The 13,705-nt window shown below is 41.9% G+C and overlaps 1 non-coding gene across 1 annotated transcript; it reads left to right on the forward strand.

The window, feature by feature from the left end:
• Positions 1 to 8,997: 8,997 nt before the first annotated feature.
• LOC140279050 (U5 spliceosomal RNA) lies at positions 8,998 to 9,111 on the forward strand. The gene has a single exon (XR_011909254.1). It is a non-coding gene; the product is annotated as a U5 spliceosomal RNA (small nuclear RNA).
• Positions 9,112 to 13,705: the final 4,594 nt, after the last annotated feature.

Consider the following 13,705-nt stretch of genomic DNA (forward strand, 5'->3'; position numbering starts at 1 on the left):
CTGCAGCCGAACACCTCCTCTCCCGCTTATGATCATGTGCGGTTTGATATTCGAAAATTTACTTTCTTGTTTTAAAGCAATTATTGATGGACATTCAAACCTTCTTTTTGATGGTGTATAGTCGGGCTTTCGAGCCTTTTCTACCTGGTTTTTACAAACCATGGTCGGACTTTCACACCTTCTTGTAGCCGAACAACTCCGCTCCCGCTATTGATTGTGTACAGTCGGGTATTTCAACCTTTTCTTACCCGCTTTTTACCAACTATGGTCGGACATTCACACCGTCTTACAGCGGAACACCTCTGCTCCCGCTTTTGATGGTGTATAGTCGGGCATTCAAACCTTTTCTTACCCGCTTTTTACAAACCATGGTCGGACTGTCACACCTTCTTGTAGCCGAACACATCCGCTCCCGCTATTGATTGTGTACAGTCGGGTATATTAACCTTTTCTTACCCGCTTTTTACCAAGTATGGTTGGACATTCACACCTTCGTACAGCGGAACACCTCCGCTCCCTCTTTTGATGGTGTATGTTCGGGCATTCAAACCTTTTCTTACCCGCTTTTTCCAAACTATGGTCGGCTATTCACAGCTTCCTCTCCACCATACTTGTATGGTGGGATATTCACACCCACTTGCATCCGAAGACCTCCGCCCCAAATTTTGTTGATATTTAGTCGGACATTCGCACCTTACCCGCTTTTAGCAAACTATGGCCTTCTTGCAGCCAAACAACTCTGATCTTGCTTTTGATGATGTAAGGTTGGGCATTCAGACCTTGCTTCACCTGCTTTTCACCAAATATAGTCGGACATTCACACCTTCTTGCAGCCGAACACTTCCGCTCCACCTTTTAGTGTTCTATCACACCTTTTTTTTCACCGCATTTTATACATTATGGTTGGAAATTTTCAACCACTCTCATCCGAAGACCTCTCCTCCCGCTTTTGTTAATATATTTGAACTTTAGTTTGACATTCAAACCTTCTTGCAGCTGAACCACCTCCGCTCCCTGTTTTGATCATATATGGTCTGGCTACTACCTTTTCTTACCCGTTTGTGAGTAATTATGGCTGGACATTCACACCTACTTGCAGTCGAACACAACCTCTCTCGCTTTTGATGATGTATGGACCGGCATTTTTACCTTTTCTAACACATTTTTCAGCAATTATGGTCGGAGATTCACACCTACTCACAGCCGAACAACTCCGCTCCCGCATTTGATGATGTATAGTCGGGCATTCTCACCCTTTCTCATCAGCTTTTTGCAAATTATGATCTGACATTCACACCTACTTGCAGTCGAACAGCTCTGCTCCCGCTTTTGATTATGTTTGGTTGGATATTCGAACCTTTTCTTAACTTCTTTTTACATATTTTGGTTGGACGTTCACACCTTCTTGTAGCCGAACACTTCCACTCCTGCTTTTGATGATGTATGGTTGGGCATTCACACCTTTTTTTTGCCCATTTTTCAGGAATTATGGGTGGACATTCACACCTTGCAGCTGAACACCTCCTATCCCACTTATGATCATGTGCGGTTTGATTTTCGAAAAGTTTCTTTCATGTTTTCTAGCAATTATTGATGGACATGTAGACCTTCTTGCAGCTGAACACCTCCGCTCCCGCTTTTGATCATACACTGTCAGGCATTCGCACCTTGTCTTACCCTCTTTTTACAAACTTTAGTCGAACAGTCACACCTTTTTGCAGCCGAACACCACCTCTCCCGCTTTTGATGATGTATGGTCCAGCATTCTTACCTTTTCTAACACATTCTTCAGCAATTATGGTCGGACATTCACACCTACTCAGAGCCGAACACCTCCGCTCCCGTATTTGATGGTGTATAGTCGGGCATTCTCACCCTTTCTCATCAGCTTTTTACAAATTATGATCTGACATTCACACCTGCTTTTGATAATGTATTGTTAGGCATTCACACCTTTTTTTTACCCATTTTTCATGAATTATGGGTGGACATTCACACCTTCCTGCAGCCGAACACCTCCTCTCCCGCTTATGATCATGTGCGGTTTGATATTCGAAAATTTACTTTCTTGTTTTAAAGCAATTATTGATGGACATTCAAACCTTCTTTTTGATGGTGTATAGTCGGGCTTTCGAGCCTTTTCTACCCGGTTTTTACAAACCATGGTCGGACTTTCACACCTTCTTGTAGCCGAACAACTCCGCTCCCGCTATTGATTGTGTACAGTCGGGTATTTTAACCTTTTCTTACCCGCTTTTTACCAACTATGGTCGGACATTCACACCTTCGTACAGCGGAACACCTCTGCTCCCGCTTTTGATGGTGTATAGTCGGGCATTCAAACCTTTTCTTACCCGCTTTTTACAAACCATGGTCGGACTGTCACACCTTCTTGTAGCCGAACACATCCGCTCCCGCTATTGATTGTGTACAGTCGGGTATATTAACCTTTTCTTACCCGCTTTTTACCAAGTATGGTTGGACATTCACACCTTCGTACAGCGGAACACCTCCGCTCCCTCTTTTGATGGTGTATGTTCGGGCATTCAAACCTTTTCTTACCCGCTTTTTCCAAACTATGGTCGGCTATTCACAGCTTCCTCTCCACCATACTTGTATGGTGGGATATTCACACCCACTTGCATCCGAAGACCTCCGCCCCAAATTTTGTTGATATTTAGTCGGACATTCGCACCTTACCCGCTTTTGGCAAACTATGGCCTTCTTGCAGCCAAACAACTCTGATCTTGCTTTTGATGATGTAAGGTTGGGCATTCAGACCTTGCTTCACCTGCTTTTCACCAAATATAGTCGGACATTCACACCTTCTTGCAGCCGAACACTTCCGCTCCACCTTTTAGTGTTCTATCACACCTTTTGTTTCACCGCATTTTATACATTATGGTTGGAAATTTTCAACCACTCTCATCCGAAGACCTCTCCTCCCGCTTTTGTTAATATATTTGAACTTTAGTTTGACATTCAAACCTTCTTGCAGCTGAACCACCTCCGCTCCCTGTTTTGATCATATATGGTCTGGCTACTACCTTTTCTTACCCGTTTGTGAGTAATTATGGCTGGACATTCACACCTACTTGCAGTCGAACACAACCTCTCTCGCTTTTGATGATGTATGGACCGGCATTTTTACCTTTTCTAACACATTTTTCAGCAATTATGGTCGGAGATTCACACCTACTCACAGCCGAACAACTCCGCTCCCGCATTTGATGATGTATAGTCGGGCATTCTCACCCTTTCTCATCAGCTTTTTGCAAATTATGATCTGACATTCACACCTACTTGCAGTCGACAGCTCTGCTCCCGCTTTTGATTATGTTTGGTTGGATATTCGAACCTTTTCTTAACTTCTTTTTACATATTTTGGTTGGACGTTCACACCTTCTTGTAGCCGAACACTTCCACTCCTGCTTTTGATGATGTATGGTTGGGCATTCACACCTTTTTTTTGCCCATTTTTCAGGAATTATGGGTGGACATTCACACCTTGCAGCTGAACACCTCCTATCCCACTTATGATCATGTGCGGTTTGATTTTCGAAAAGTTTCTTTCATGTTTTCTAGCAATTATTGATGGACATGTAGACCTTCTTGCAGCTGAACACCTCCGCTCCCGCTTTTGATCATACACTGTCAGGCATTCGCACCTTGTCTTACCCTCTTTTTACAAACTTTAGTCGAACAGTCACACCTTTTTGCAGCCGAACACCACCTCTCCCGCTTTTGATGATGTATGGTCCAGCATTCTTACCTTTTCTAACACATTCTTCAGCAATTATGGTCAGAGATTCACACCTACTCACAGCCGAACAACTCCGCTCCCACATTTGATGGTGTATAGTCGGGCATTCTCACCCTTTCTCATCAGCTTTTTGCAAATTATGATCTGATATTCACACCTACTTGCAGTCGAACAGCTCTGCTCCCGCTTTTGATTATGTTTGGTTGGATATTCGAACATTTTCTTAACTGCTTTTTACAAACTTTGGTCGGACGTTCACACCGTCTTGCAGCCGAACACCTCCGCTTCCGCTTTTGATGGTATATAGTCGGGCATTCGAGCCTTTTCTTACCCGCCTATTACTTACTATGGTTGGACATTCAAACCTTCTTGTAGCCGAACACATCCGCTCCTGCTTTTGATGATGTATGATTTGGCATTCGCACCTTTTCTTACCCATTTTTCAGTAATTTTTGGTCGGACATTCAGACCTTCTTGCACCTGAACACCTCTGCTCCCGCTTTTGATGGTGTATAGTCGGGCTTTCGAGCCTTTTCTTCCCCGATTTTTACAAATTGTGGTTGGACATTCAGACCTTGCAGCCGAAAACCTCCGCTCCCTCTTTTGATCATACATTGTCGGGCATTCGCCCCTTGTCTTACACGGTTTTTACAAACTTTAGTCAGACATTCACACCTTGCTGCTGAACCACCTCCATTCCCTGTTTTGATCATGTGTGGTCTGAAAATACTACCTTTTCTTCCCCCGTTTGTGAGTAATTATGGCTGGACATTCACACCTACTTGCAGCCGAAAAACCACCTCTCCCGCTTTTGATGATGTATTGTCCGGCATTCTAGTCTTTTCTATCACATTTTTCAGCAATTATGATCTGACATTCACACCTACTTGCAGTCGAACAGCTCTGCTCCCGCTTTTGATTATGTTCGGTTGGATATTCAAACCTTTTCTTAACTGCTTTTTACAAACTTTGGTCGGACATTCACACCTTCTTGCAGCCGAACACCTCCGCTTCCGCTTTTGATGGTATATATTCGGGTATTCGAACCTTCTCTTACCCGCTTTTTACAAACCATGGTTGGACTTTCATACCTTCTTGTAGCTGAACAACTCCACTCCTGCTTTTTATGATTTATGGTTGGATATTCGCATCTTTTCCTACCGATTTTTCAGTAATTATGGGTGGATATTCACACCTTCTTGCAGCTGAACACCTCCTCTCCCGCTAATGATCATGTAAGGTTTGATATTCGAAAATTTTCTTTCATGTTTTAAAGCAATTATTAATGGACATTCACACCTACTTGCAGCCGAACACCACCTCTCCCGCTTTTGATGATGTATGGACCGGCATTCTTACCTTTTCTAACACATTTTTCAGCAATTATGGTTGGAGAATCACACCTACTCACAGCCGAACATCTCCGCTACCGCATTTGATGGTGTATAGTCGGGATTTCTCACCCTTTCTCATCAGCTTTTTGCAAATTATTCTCTGACATTCACACCTACTTGCAGTCGAACAGCTCTGCTCCCGCTTTTGATTATGTTTGGTTAGACATTCGAACCTTTTCTTAACTGCTTTTTCACAAACTTTGGTCGGACGTTCACACCTTCTCTTAGCTGAACAACTCCGCTCCCTCTTTTGATTGTGTACAGTCGGGTATTTTAACCTTTTCTTACCCGCTTTTTACCAACTATGATCGGACATTCACACCGTCTTACAGCGGAACACCTCCGCTACCTCTTTTGATGGTGTATGTTCGGGCATTCGAACCTTTTCTTACCCGCTTTTTACAAACCAGGGTCGGACTTTCACACCTTTTAGTAGCCGAACAACTCCGCTCCCGCTATTGATTGTGTACAGTCGGGTATTTTAACCTTTTCTTACCCGCTTTTTACCAACTATGGTCGGACATTCACACCGTCTTACAGCGGAACACCTCCTCTCCCGCTTATGATCATGTACGGTTTGATATTCGAAAATTTACTTTCTTGTTTTAAAGCAATTATTGATGGACATTCAAACCTTCTTTTTGATGGTGTATAGTCGGGCTTTCGAGCCTTTTCTTCCCGGTTTTTACAAACCATGGTCGGACTTTCACACCTTCTTGTAGCCGAACAACTCCGCTCCTGCTATTGATTGTGTACAGTCGGGTATTTTAACCTTTTCTTACCCGCTTTTTACCAACTATGGTTGGACATTCACAACGTCTTACAGCTGAACACCTCCTCTCCCGCTTATGATCATGTGCAGTTTGATATTCGAAAATTTTCTTTCATGTTTTCTATAAATTATTGATGGACATTCAGACCGTCTTGCAGCTGAACACCTCCGCTCCCACTTTTGATGGTGTATAGTCGGGCTTTCGAGCCTTTTCTTCCCCGGTTTTTACAAATTATGGTTGGACATTCAGACCTTCTTGCAGCCGAAAACCTCCACTCCCTCTTTTGATCATACATTGTCGGGCATTCGCACCTTTTCTTACCCGCTTTTTACAAACCATGGTCGGACTTTCACACCTTTTAGTAGCCGAACAACTCCGCTCCCGCTATTGATTGTGTACAGTCGGGTATTTTAACCTTTTCTTACCCGCTTTTTACCAACTATGGTTGGACATTCACACCTTCTTACAGCAGAACACCTCTGCTCCTTCTTTTGATTATGTATGGTTTGACATTCGCACCTTCTCTCACCCGCCTTTTACTATGGTCGGCCATTCACAGCTTCCTCTCCACCATACTTGTATGGTGGGATATTCACACCCACTTGCATCCGAAGACCTCCGCCCCCACTTTTGTTGATATTTAGTCGGTCATTCGCACCTTACCCGCTTTTGGCAAACTATGGCCTTCTTTCAGCCAAACACCTCTGATCTCGCTTTTGATGATGTAAGGTTGGGCATTCAGACCTTGCTTCACCTGCTTTTCACCAAATATAGTCGGACATTCACACCTTCTTGCAGCCGAACACTTCCGCTTTTAGTGTTCTATGAGGCATTCACATATATTTTTTCACCGTATTTTATAGATTATGGTTGGAAATTCTCACCCACTCTCATCCGAAGACATCTCCTCCCGCTTTTGTTAATATATAGTCGGGCATTCGAACCTTTTCTTACCCGCTTTTTACAAATTATGGTCGAACATTCACACCTACTTGCAGCTGAATACTTCCGCTCCACCTTTTAGGTATGTATGGTTGGCATTTGCACCTCTTTTTATACTGATTGCTGAAGATTAAGTTGTTCTTTCTCAAACTACAAATTTTTTTTAATTGTTGAAACTTGATTTGAAGTGGATAAATAAGGAGGACAAACAGTTTTAAGTCAGGCTGATAGAAGGAATTAATTTTATAGCAAAATCTGTATTTCGTCATATGTCGAGAGATGCTTATTGCTGAAGAAGTTCTTTCTCATTCTACAAAGTACAACGTTGTTTATCGTTGAAACTTGATTAGACATGAATAAATATGAAGGACAAAGCAGTCTTAACTTGGTTTGAGTTAAGGAATTCGTTTTATAGGAGAATCCGAATTCGTGCATAACTCATAAAATAGAGCTTATTTTCGGATTCCTGAAGAATGATTCTGGTTCTTTCTCATAATACAAAGTTTGTTGTTTATTGTTGAAACTTCATCAGAAGTGAAGAAATAAATGAATGCCTATCAACAAATGTGGGATCTAAACTCTAGTGCTTCCTCTAAAATAATTTCCTTTCTCAATTTAGAAATGTGTGTGTGTAAGTCACAACACCCGTGACACCAAAACGGCTTTCTTTTCTCTACACTCTGCACTATGAGCACACACACCAAATCAGAAAGGCTTTTTTCTCTCTTTTCTACATTATGGACTGTGGGGACACAAAACCGCTCTCTCTCTTTTTTTTTTTATCGTGTGCCAGGGCGTTGTCTCATGTATTAGATTATGCTTAAGATACGAATGGGTTTATCAGTCACATCAGAATCCATACATACTGATCCTCCCGTAATAAAATGGTCGGATCTTATCAAACACACTTTGTTTCTTGTGACAATCAAGTCAGCGAAACAGCGTATACACGTCAAGACACTGAATCAAGTTTGCCACAAGAACTCATAAGTTTGGCAGTATTGCTCTGCCATCAGCAATGATACACCCATTTTATTTTCGTGAGACATGTGCAAGCACCTGTTCATCTACTGTTCTATCACTATGAATTAGTGATCTATTATCAATAAGGATACTTCTACAACTACTATCAAAGTATGTCCGGACTTCTTATGTTGTCAGTTGCTATATATGAATAAGTGGGGAGCTACTGACAAGCATTAAGCATGTCACACAGCCCAAACATATAACATTTCAGGACACACCACACAGTTAACAACCACAGTGAAGCGTGTCAAAGCCCAAACATGTAACATTCAACAGGACACTTACACAACACATTCAAATCAAACAGTCAGACAACATACAAGAACATATACCCCAGCCGGCATTGCTCCCTGCCTATTTTCGTACAGCACACTATGTGTGCGCACACCTTTATTCACAAACTCTTCAACTTATACTCTTTTACCGAAGCTGCTACAGCTCGATTGGCCGAATACCCTTAGATCCTATTTCGGTGAATTTGACATCTGCCTTACATGTAACAGATTAGCGGTTTAGCAGTTTTAATTTAGTTTGAGTGAAGGAATTCATTTTATAGCAAAATCCGAAATCGTGAAGCACTCATGAAAGTAAGCTTATTCTCGGATTCCTGAAACTTTAGATTTGCTCTTTCTTTTACTGCAAAGTACAACGTTGTTTTTTTTGTTTAAATCTTTCTAGACATGGTAAATATGAACGACAAAGCAGTTTTAACATAGTTTGAGTGAAGGAATTCATTTTATAGATAAAATCCCAAGAGTCTGCTGAGAAAAGAGAGTGAATGCGAAGTAGACTTTAACACGGCTATGGGAGCGAGCCGAGTGTCGGCTAACCGGGAGAATTGCTTGAAAGAAACGCGACACCGAATGAGCGGTCAGAACAAAGCCTCAATACGGGATTCTCGTGGTGTTTTTGTTGCTGCCTTGTCTTTTGCATAGAGTAAAAGACAAGGCAGCCATCGAATAGGGCCCGATTGTTCCTACTTGGTCAGCCGAGGAGCAGGGGGGGGGGGGGGGAAGCGTCTCAACCAAGCAAAGCTCACCATGGGGAAGGTGGCTATACCAACTAGCCTGATGCCCTGCTCCCGCAGTGACGGATAATCGTACTCTGGTTTCTCTTCATAACATACAAGTCTTTCGCCTTTTACTAAAGACTTCCGTGGAGAGCAGCACTAATGAGTTGTTTCTATTATTGGCAGGCTTTACCTTTGCGGGTGAAGCCCTTTCTGTCTGTGCAAAAGAAATCTTGCTACTTTGCAGAGTGACTTCTCTGAGTAGAGTCGCCTTACAAGACAAGGCAGCCATCGAATAGATTGTTTCTACTTGGTCAGCCGAGGAGCGGGGGGGGGGGGGGCAAGCGTCTCAACCAAGCAAAGCTCACCAAGTAGGAACAATCGGGCCCTTTTCGATGGCTGCAACACCTGAAAGAGATATTGATGCGAGACCCGATCAAATGCTTTTTCAAAGTCTAAATTTAAGATGACAAGCCGGGTGTTTCTGTCTCTAGCGTAATCAATGATGTCTCGAATCAGTACGAGGCTGTCGGTGAGTTGTCTCCCTGAGATGGCACAAGCTTGGTCTGGGTGAATTACCTCCTCTAAAACAGAGGACATCCGTGTCGCTAAAACCTTGCTAAAAAGTTTACAGTCAAAGTTTAAAAGTGTGATGGGCCTCCAATTCTTTAGGTCAGTCTTATCATTTTTTTTATAAAGTAGAGTCACTATTCCCACTCTAAAACTGTCAGGCAGTCGGTCGAGTTTTTCAAAATCTTTAAAAACATCTAAAATGTCTGATGATAAAAGGTCCCAATAGGTCAGATAGAATTCTGCAGGAAGCCCGTCTAAACCCGGAGCTCGACTTCTCTTAAAACCTGTTAGGCATTTTTTTAACTCTAAAGCAGTAAAATTCTGTGTCAAGTGTGCATTCTCTTTTACGGTTTTGTCAACGAATTTTAAGATTTCTGCCGATGTTTCCAAGTGCACTGGTTTCTCTTTGTACATGTTACTATAAAAGGTATGTACAGTTTCAATCATCTCTTGTGTGGATTTTGTTAAAAACCCATCTTCTCTTTTTAGATTTTGAATACACTCCTTTTTATTTATAACTTTCTTTCTTTTTCACCTTCCTCAATTTCCTGCTCCCTGCTTCTTACAAAAATTCCTTTACTCTTTATTTCTGCTAAAACTGACATTTCCTTTTTGACATCTTTGATTTCTTCTTTAAAGTCTATGCCACACTGATTTAGTTTAAAGTAGCGCTGTAAGCGTTTATGTAGTCCCATCATACATCTATTCTCTTTCCTTTTTTTACGTTTACCTTGCTGTTTAAAAAAAGTCTGGGTCGTTTCCTTCACCATTTCCCACCATTGTGCATGTGTTTCGTAGAGGTCTTGAAGGGTCTGCCACTCTTTATAACATTCCCTGTACTGACTGACTATGATTTCATCCTCCAACAGGGAACAGTTGAGTTTCCACAGACCACTTCCTACCGTCACACCAGAAGGGGGTGAAAGGGTGCAGGAGAGCATAAGGTGGTCTGAAAAGAAAACAGGGGTTAATCTAACATCAGTGGGTGGGCAATCTCTAGTAAAGAAATAATCAATGCGAGAGGCTCTGGTGCCATCATGACTAAACCAGGTGAAGCCCTCCTCTCTGGGATGCATGGTTTTAAAACAGTCAGTAAGCTTAAAATCCCTGCATATGCCCTGAAGTAAAATCGAAGTCTTATCCACTTTAAAATCTACCCCTGCTCTTTTTCTATCTTTCCTGCTCAAGATACAGTTAAAATCCCCTCCTACAACTAAAGGTACTTGCCCTAGCATGTAAAGCTGTATATCTTCTAAAAGGTCATACCTTTCATTTTTTCCATTGAAACCATAAATATTTAAGAGGTTAAAGTCTTGCCCCATAAAATTCAAGTGTGCTAAAAGTGCCCGTCCGTCTCTCACCACTGTGCTACCTTTCACCAGAACATGCGGATTTTTGATTAGAATGGCCACACCATCATTTTTATTTTGATTTGAGCCACTCCATATCGATAAATGGGGCCACATTTCCTCCCATTGTCTATGGTTTTTTAAAAAAGGTAGTCCACATTCTTGTATTAAAAACACATCTGATTTTATGGAGTCTAAGATGGATAAAATACTCTGGGCTCTTGTCTTTGATTTCACACTTCTCACATTTAGTGTTGAGAAGGTGAGAACCATTAAAAGCATAAAGGAAAGTAGGTATGTCATTTTCGTTTTTCTAAGTTATCAAAACAAATTACACACAGGTTATTTCTTGGGAAACTAGCTCTTCCTTCATTTCTTTAGGTGAAAAGTGAGTAGGGTGATCTATATTTCCTTTTCGGACTCTCGGTGTTGGCCTCTGACGCAATGTTGCATTTAACTTTGAGTCCCTGGGGGTCGAGTGCAGAGCTGAAGTTAAAAAGGAGACCTCATTTGGTGAGTCGGAGGGGAAGACTCTAGGTTCTTCCACTGAAGAACTGTCTGAAAGGGACCTAACCCTTCCCCTCTTCTCTGATACCACTGGGGAATCAGAGGCTCAGATGCCGTCCTCTTCGGCTGTTGACCTTCGGGGAGGTGAGTATCTTCACTAGACTCACCTGTCTGCTCTTCCTCCTCATTTAGCGTAGCTCCACCCTCTGCCTGTGAATTCTCACAGACTTCAACACTGAGTGGTGAGGCCTCTACAGGCCCCTCCCCTTTTTGCTCCTCACTTCCAATCCAAGCTTTTGGCGGGAAGTTTGAATTTATTGGGTCAACCTCTTCACTTTGTTCACCAACTGCCACCTTTGGTCCTTCTCTTTGTTGGCTTGACTGTGGCTTTACCGTCTTTAATTTGTTGGCAAAAGATTTAGGGCAATCTCTGAAGAGGTGATTTAATTCTCCACAGAGATTACATTTCCTGCCATTTGGACACTCTCCAAAAGTTTGCCCAATTTCTCTGCTCTTCCCACATAACACCTTGGTACAAGCCTCAACCAGGTGCCCATGCTCACCACACTTGCGGCAGAACTTGGGCTGCCCCTGGTAGTGGATGTAATCTCGGTTTTCAAGGTGGCCAGAGTGTCGCCCACCCGCTGCACTGAGCACTCTTCAGCCCTTTTAAATGGTATAACTTTGCACTCCCGCACGCTCCAGCAAGCACCATTCAAGCAACAACTTTGCACTCCAGCTTCGAACATCGGCACAGTCGCAACAAGTAAGGCGACTCTACTCAGAGAAGTCACTCTGCACAGTAAGAAGATTTCTTTTGCACAGACAGAAAGGGCTTCACCCGCAAAGGTAAAGCCTGCCAAAAATAGAAACAACTCATTAGTGCTGCTCAACATTGTACTTTGCAGTAAAAGAAAGAGCAAATCTAAAGATTCAGGAATCCGAGAATAAGCTTAGTTCTTCACGATTTCGGATTTTGCTATAAAATTAATTCCTTCACTCAAACTAAATTAAAACTGCTAAACCGCTAATCTGTTACATACAAGGCAGATGTCAAATTCACCGAAATAGGATCTAAGGGTATTTGGCCAATCGAGCTGTAGCAGCTTCGGTAAAAGAGTATAAGTTGAAGAGTTTGTGAATAAAGGTGTGCGCACACATAGTGTGCTGTACGAAAATAGGCAGGGAGCAATGCCGGCTGGGGTATATGTTCTTGTATGTTGTCTGACTGTTTGATTTGAATGTGTTGTGTAAGTGTCCTGTTGAATGTTACATGTTTGGGCTTTGACACGCTTCACTGTGGTTGTTAACTGTGTGGTGTGTCCTGAAATGTTATATGTTTGGGCTGTGTGACATGCTTAATGCTTGTCAGTAGCTCCCCACTTATTCATATATAGCAACTGACAACATAAGAAGTCCGGACATACTTTGATAGTAGTTGTAGAAGTATCCTTATTGATAATAGATTACTAATTCATAGTGATAGAACAGTAGATGAACAGGTGCTTGCACATGTCTCACGAAAATAAAATGGGTGTATCATTGCTGATGGCAGAGCAATACTGCCAAACTTATGAGTTCTTGTGGCAAACTTGATTCAGTGTCTTGACGTGTATACGCTGTTTCGCTGACTTGATTGTCACAAGAAACAAAGTGTGTTTGATAAGATCCGACCATTTTATTACGGGAGGATCAGTATGTATGGATTCTGATGTGACTGATAAACCCATTCGTATCTTAAGCATAATCTAATACATGAGACAACGCCCTGGCACACGATAAAAAAAAAAAGAGAGAGAGCGGTTTTGTGTCCCCACAGTCCATAATGTAGAAAAGAGAGAAAAAAGCCTTTCTGATTTGGTGTGTGTGCTCATAGTGCAGAGTGTAGAGAAAAGAAAGCCGTTTTGGTGTCACGGGTGTTGTGACTTACACACACACATTTCTAAATTGAGAAAGGAAATTATTTTAGAGGAAGCACTAGAGTTTAGATCCCACATTTGTTGATAGGCATTCATTTATTTCTTCACTTCTGATGAAGTTTCAACAATAAACAACAAACTTTGTATTATGAGAAAGAACCAGAATCATTCTTCAGGAATCCGAAAATAAGCTCTATTTTATGAGTTATGCACGAATTCGGATTCTCCTATAAAACGAATTCCTTAACTCAAACCAAGTTAAGACTGCTTTGTCCTTCATATTTATTCATGTCTAATCAAGTTTCAACGATAAACAACGTTGTACTTTGTAGAATGAGAAAGAACTTCTTCAGCAATAAGCATCTCTCGACATATGACGAAGTACAGATTTTGCTATAAAATTAATTCCTTCTATCAGCCTGACTTAAAACTGTTTCTCCTCCTTATTTA

The sequence above is a fragment of the Leuresthes tenuis genome, unplaced genomic scaffold (assembly GCF_036924035.1).
Source record: "Leuresthes tenuis unplaced genomic scaffold, fLeuTen1.0.hap1 SCAF_20, whole genome shotgun sequence".
In the NCBI taxonomy this organism is placed as follows: domain Eukaryota; kingdom Metazoa; phylum Chordata; class Actinopteri; order Atheriniformes; family Atherinopsidae; genus Leuresthes; species Leuresthes tenuis.